This window comes from Bison bison, unplaced genomic scaffold (assembly GCF_000754665.1).
Source record: "Bison bison bison isolate TAMUID 2011002044 unplaced genomic scaffold, Bison_UMD1.0 scf7180017864252, whole genome shotgun sequence".
Classification (NCBI taxonomy): domain Eukaryota; kingdom Metazoa; phylum Chordata; class Mammalia; order Artiodactyla; family Bovidae; genus Bison; species Bison bison.
Genome location: NW_011494824.1, coordinates 3937765 through 3944907, shown reverse-complemented (window position 1 = coordinate 3944907; position 7143 = coordinate 3937765). Strand labels below are relative to the sequence as shown.

The 7143-nt window shown below is 41.3% G+C and overlaps 1 protein-coding gene across 2 annotated transcripts in view; it reads left to right on the top strand.

Annotated features, from left to right (window-relative positions):
• Nucleotides 1–7143, top strand: part of LHFPL2 (lipoma HMGIC fusion partner-like 2) — a 174827-nt gene that overhangs the window by 77769 nt on the left and 89915 nt on the right. For both annotated transcript variants that reach the window (XM_010847635.1, XM_010847634.1), the window contains exon 3: nucleotides 5180–5237. The gene's annotated coding sequence lies outside the window, so the exon portion shown is untranslated. The remainder of the gene's footprint in view (nucleotides 1–5179; nucleotides 5238–7143) is intronic.

Genomic DNA, 7143 nt, shown 5'->3' with positions numbered 1-7143 from the left:
TCCATATAAATGCATTAATATATGATATTTGTCTTTCTTACTTCACTCTGTATAACAGGCTCTAGGTTCATCCACCTCGTTAGAACTGAGTCAAATGCATTCCTTTTAATGGCTGAGTAATACCCCATTGTGTACATGTACCACAACTTCTTTATCCGTTCATCTGTCGATGGCCCTCTAGGTTGCTTCCGTGTCCTAGCTGCTGTAAACAGTGCTGTGATACAGACAACTGGTGTGTTGAAAATGTGCCCACTTGAGGACCACCCTGCGAGGCCAGTGTGGCATTGCCCCCTGTTCCTCCCATGCCCTCTATGTCGTCTGGTGCCCCTGGGGCTTTCTCCTCCTTCTGGAATCCTGCTGACACCTCTGCCTGATCATCTTCTCCATGCTATAAACCCAGTGTTCTGTGTTCCCCCTATCCTGCTTTTTCTGATGACCTGTGGGACATTTTCCTAATGGAATCATCCATTGGTTTACACAGTAAACATTCCTGAAATGTGCCCCCTGCCTTGTGCTATGCTCAGTGTAGGAGATAAAATCCCAGTAAGCTAGAGTTAATTTTCTTCACAAGGAGCTCCCAGTCTGGTGGATTTATAACTGAATGTTGGGGAATGACCAACAGTCACGTGAATGGACATAGCCTGGCTCTGCATGCGTAGCAATAGCAGGCTTGGCGTGCAAACCTGTCGTGTTCAGAGGCAGTCTAATTGAGTCTCACTGGTTGCTGGCTCCTTGATAGGCTATTCTGTGGTGCCCAGATATTTTAAACCTCACCCTTTAAGAGCTTCATGTTGATGTCAGGACTTTTGAATTGAGTCATTTCTCCTTCCTTAAGAGTGAAAGGAAGCTTCTGTGATGAACATTTGGCTTATAGTCTGTGAGGTCTTTGAAAACTTGAACTTCAGTCATTCCCTGTGTGGCTGAGTGATGGGGCAGGCATTGGAGAGGTTCAGGTTCCCAGCATTTCACACGATTTAACACAGTCCAGCCTTTGGCAATCTGCCACCCTCTCTACTTGGTAGACAGGTTATGAAATTTGACACTCTTACATCTTTCTTGGAAAACCTTGTAAGTTCAGCAGTCCTTCAACGGTTGACCCATTTCTGTTAAATTCCTGTTGTCAGACCCAAGTGTGAGGTTATCTCAGACCTGTTGTCAGAGTAGTCAGTGCATTTCATTGACTTTTTAAAAAAAACTGTCAGCCTAGTCTTTGAGTGACAGTTTATACTTTGATGCAGAAACTGGACACTGCTCTTTTTGTTTACTATGCTGCCAGCAACTTCCTTTAAAATGTGAACCGAATTCCCCAAGCATATATTATATCAACATAGCACACTAAAGTAGGATTTGGACAATTCCTTTAGCTGACACATGGAAGCAGAGCCTTAGAGAAGTGTGTCTACCAAAAATGCAGAGAACTTCTTTAGTGAGCTAAGAGGGATGCTCTGTGAAATAGTAGGGGTCTTAGCATATTTTGCTTTTGGCTAATCTCCTTTGGTATTCACCTCCATGCTTCACATCTTTGGGGGCCATCGTCGCCCCTGTCCTTGATAAATTAAGTATGATGGTTTAAAAGCATCAGGCCTTGGTTGTTGCAATGTTTCTTGGTTGGAAAGACACTGGACTTGGGAGTCACAGGTCCGAGGTTGGAGCCCAGATTCTAGCATTTACTGTGTGATTCAACTTAAGTTGTTCAGATTCCTACTCTGTAAAGTGGGGATGATAAATAAGATCTGCTCCCACCCCAACTCCAGCGACCTCTACTCCTACTGTGGATCAAGTGAGCAAATGAATTGCAGAGTGTCCTGTAACTTACGCAGTACTCTGCTGTGGGAGCCCCCTTCTCACCAAGGATGGGTTTTGTGAACTCGCGCAGGGCCCCTGAAATGCCTCTTTCTGCCAAGGACAGTTACTGAGGCTTTCCCTTCTACGGGTATCTGTGCTCACAAGCAGCTGCCTCTTCACCCACCCAGAGGCAGCCTGGACCTCGCTGGGACAGCTGTTTCTGATGACATTCTTTCTTCAGTTAAGCTGAAACCCAGCCTCCTAACTTCCAAGATAATTTACACTTCTTGGTTCTAGTTTTACAGAGTAACACGAAACAATTCAAATCAGTGCATATGTCAAGTTGTAGAAATTTATAACTGAGAAGGGGTCTTAAACTCAGCTTCCTGTTTTTGGCAATTCAATTCAATAAATAAGAGCTGGGGCCTGTCACGTGGGTGCTGGCTCCAGCTCTGAAGGCGGCTATTGTTTCTACTCCTGATCTCCGGAAGTGGAACCAAAGGGCAGGGGACCAAATGGGGATGAATGGGAAGGAAGAACTTTTAACTCCTTCATGAGCAAAAATATAGTGGTTTAATTTTTTCTTTTTTTTTTTTTTAAGAATTATTGCTAGAAGAAATAATACCTGCATTTATTGGGCTAGGAATAATTGAAATAGCTCAGAGGACTATTAATCTACAAGTGGACTTCCTGATGAGCAGTGTGACTTTGAGGAAGTCAGTCATTACTCTTCAGAATTAGTTTCCCTCAGGTTTAAAATGGGACTAAAATTTTCTGCCCTGCCTATATTATATAGCTGTTAGATATGATAATGTATATGAATTCAAATACTCACTTCTATACGCCATGTAACTCTTGGAAAATTCTTTAAACTTCTCTTTGTCTGCTTCATCTTTTAAAAGAGCATTGGTTAGAACCTACTTTAGAGTTTTTGTGAGAAATAAATGAGTTAATTTCCATGAAGTACAATAGAGCAGTGCCTGACAGCTAATGTGTAACACATTAAATATTTTTTATGAACTTTTGAGGGCTCTGATATAACATTTTTTAGTCTACTGTACTTTTTTAAAATAGCATCAAAAATAAAAATAGACTGTAACATCTTGTTTACCAAGCAAATGTAGTAACAGAATTGGCATCGTTTATCTTTCTGATCACTTTGGTAATTTCACAAGATGTGACTTGGTTGTCAGAAAAGCTTTATCATGATACTGAAAGCTTACTCCCAAATACCTTACTTCTCTGGACCTTAGGCCAAATTTATGTATTACTGAAAAAGCCCTGATGCTGGCAATGATTGAAGGCGGGAGGAGAAGGGGATGACAGAGGATGAGATGGTTGGATGGCATCACTGACTCGACGCACATGAGTCTGAGTGCTCTCTGGGAGTTGGTGATGGATGGGGAGGCCTGGCGTGCTGCAGTCCATGGGGTCGCAAGGAGTCTGACACAACTCAGGGACTGGACTGAACTGATGTATTACCGGAGGTGTTTTTTTCTTTGTGGTGTGAGTTTGGAAAACTGTAAGTGGGGATTGGGATGGTTTTCCCAGGGCGCTAGTAGTAAAGAACCCTCCTACCGATGCAGGAGACTTGAGAGACTCAGGTTCGACCTCTGGGTGGGGAAGATTGCTTCAAGGAGGGCCTGGCAGCCCAGTCTAGTGTTCTTGCCTGGAGAATCCCCTTGGACAGAGGAGCCTGGTGGGCTACTTTCCAGGGTGTCACAAAGAGTCAGACGTGACTGAGCACGCACGCACAAGATTCAACTCTGCCTTTTCTGCTGTCAGGGCCTCCAGAGCTCTGTCTTAACTGGCCAGAGCTTTGCTTGTGTTATAGTAACAAAAGAGATTTTTAAATGTTAACTTTGATTTGAAAGTGTCCTAATTCAAGTATTTTTGTAGCCCATTTCGCTTTTACAGATAATGAAACATTGATCAAGAACTTCATTTCTAACAGACCCATTCATAATAAGCCTAGTGGCTTATTTCACAGAAGCTATTTCCAGGTAAAAATACTGATCATGACTTCCCATGATGTTCCCTGAAGGGGTAAAATTAAACTGTGGGAAATGCTTGGAATTTAACTAGTAACTAACTTATAAAGAACCTTTTAAAGAAATCGTAACTCCCCTAAGCTATTATGTAACAAAAGACCTTATGAGTTCAGAATTCTTTTATGCGTGTATTTGTCTTAACTGAAACCCAAGGAGTATTATTAAGTATCTTCCAGTTTATAACTGAACTAAAATGGTTTCTTTAGACTGAGGAGGCTTTGAGTCCCATGCTGGCTTTTCAACCTCAGGTCCAGTCTGGGTTAGTGTTGATGCTGCGTATATTAACCTGGTTATCTGGATATAAGCTTTTACTCATATACTGTATTATGTTATAGTCCTACAGGGCATGATTAGGTAAACATTTTTAAACACACATAAAGCACAGGTTAATTTTATCTGATAGTCAATTTCTTTTCCAGACTTTTACATAAAGGTATGTCAGATTTCTATCTGGGGAGGTGATGAGTAGACTACATAGAGAGAAAGAGGTGCTTTCAAGGGACCACATGGCAGAGTGAAAAGGGCATGATTTGGAAACCCTGCTTTTCAGTGATACTGGGAAATTTCTCTGCTTCTTTCATCATATGTTAATGGCCACGCTCTGTGTCTGGAAAGGTTATAATCTGGTGCCACACAGTCCTGGGTGTACAATAAATTCCCAACAAATGGCAACTGTGACATCTTATATTAGAAATTTGTTCCATTTATGTTTAATATTTCAAAGCAATGCTGAAAGACATTTTGGTCTGTTTTATGATCGTTTTAATGGGCTTATAATTTTCTAAGTTTACCTAAAGACTTTGAGAACACCAAAAGGAATACTTGATTTTGAGATAAACTAATTAAAAATCCTTCTTCTATTTACTTTATTAGACTTTTAATGACCATTTTTCCATTTCTCCAGTCATTGACATGCTAGTGAATTTAGCTTTAAAAGAAGTCAGCAGAGTAAGTGAAAAGGATATAAAGTGCTGCCAGGATAGAGTCCTCATGTATGCTTTTTCTGTGTCATCCTGTAATTCATTTCTGGATTATCTGGGCCTCTTGTGTGTGTTTGTAAAGTGCCCTCCGCAGGCTGTGAAGGACTCCGTAAAGTGTGTGTTCAGGGACCTTCCTCACTGTCCTCTTAGCTTTTCTAGTTCTCCAGTGGCTTGGATCTTGTGTCAGTGCATCAGTGTTTTTAGGAAGGGGTGGCTCCTTTGTAATACAAGCAAAACTTTATATGCATCCCGGGGACCTATATTTGAAACATCACATATTTTAATGAGATATAAAATTGCAGGGTAAGTCTTCCTTGTGTGTTTAAAATAAAAAGTAATTCTTTGTTCAATTTGTTTCTCCAGGTGGCAGTTTTCTGAAGTTGCTCATTGAGACTTCTCAGCATTCCTACAGATATAATAGGTGAGTCAATGAAGTCAGATGCCCTTTCCAGGTGGGTAGCAACTTACTTCTTGAAAGAGGTACAGTGTTTCAAACTTTTGGGCCCTAGTTTTTTTATTTTTGTTTTTTGCTAGATACACTACTTTGATGGACATACACGAATGTTGTAAAGGACTCTGTAAAGGTTCATAAATGCTATTAAGTTTAATGTTGTAAATTCCTTACTTCAATCTGACATGGTTTGTTCTGTCACCATTTATAAACAAGTTTCAGGGCTCTTTATAATGGGAAAAGCTGGCTTTAAGTTGTCTTTCTTTTTGAGCTTCTCTGTGGACCATTCACCCTTTGTTATCATTTCTCTCTGAAAGGGGAAGAAGAGATGGCTAATTCAAATTACCCAATTGTATCACTTGAAGACAGCTTGGGTAGAGAATCTGCTTAAATAGAAGTTGAAAACAGTTGACTAACAATAAATGATTTATGATTAACTCTATAGATTTTAACTTATAAACATCACTGAGAGAATATTAGTAACAATACTGAAGCTGAGTAACCTCCTACAATATGCATTCAATGAAATCAAGGCAGTGGAATAATAATCATCCTCAAAGACTTTCTCTAGCCTGATTCTCAGAGGGCAGCCTACAGGGCAGGTCCCTGGCCTCTAGGATCTAATGCCTGATGATCTGAGCTAGAGCTGATGTCCTAATAATAGAAATAAAATGCACAATAAATGTAATGCATTTAAATCATCCTGAAACTATTCCCACCCCCACCCCGGTCTGTGGAAAAATTGTCTTTCGTGAAACTGGTCCCTGGTGCCAGAAAGGTTGGAGACTGCTGCTCAAGGGTCCTTGCTCTTGTTACGAACTTCCAGGTAGGACTCAGGCCGAGGAGCCAGTGCTTGGTATGTATTTGGGGCTGACTGACACCCTGCCCAGGAGGGTCCGCTGTGTGTAGGGGATTTGCGGAGTATTTTCACAGATATCATCTCATTTGTGGAAAGGTTATCTTTTTAGTTTTCTCAATTCTGGAGAAGGAAAAATTGCTGTTAATATCATGAATTGAAGTACTGATTTCTCAAATGTTCTTAAAACTGTCCTAAGGACTGCTGGTTGGGTTAGCTGGGGAAGCTTGGCTTGTTTTTCTGGTTCTTTGTTTCTTTAATGGAAACTGTAAGCTCTGATGAGTTATGGAATTATTTGAGAAAAGTTCCTGCTCGTGGGAAAGCCAGGGCTGACCCAAGACAGGTGGATGTCCTGTTGGCATTTTATCAAACTGATAATCTTTAAATACCTGCTCTGTATTTATTTAGTGAGGGTGGGAGAAACTATTAACAAAGACTACTAATGAAAAATACATACCTCTTCCTGAATGTTGAAAATAAGGGATTTATTACCTGTGCTGTTCTGAACCAGGTGTTCAAAAACCTGTTTAAAAGCTGGGTGATAATAACAGTCTGCCATGCACTGCTCAGATCCAGGTTTGCAGAGGCCTGCCAGCCAGGCGACATGGGGTTGGTGGGTGTGGGGCCTGCTTTTCCTCATATGGCTCTACGAGGGGAATATTCTCAACAGAGACAGGCCTGTGCTGCTGAGGAGTGTTTATTTCCATTCAGAGGCACTGTCTCCTTGAGTGAAAACAGGTCTGGTTGCCATTTTGCCCGTTATGTAAGGAGTCGAGTGTACCCCCAACTTAAGTGGCTCCATGTTTCCGAGGTATTCAATGATGATTTAATACCCCTCTGTGAGTTGTCACTCTGGATCAGTGCCAGGCTGGCCTGTTCAGTCCAGCTCCGGGGAAAAGCCAATTCCATTCTGCCAGTGCCTTCAACAGCTAAGTTGTGTATGCCCTTGAAATCCCTGTCTCTGAAGATTTAACCAGATAAAACCAACCTGCTGTGTATCTCTCTTTTCTTTTTTGAATT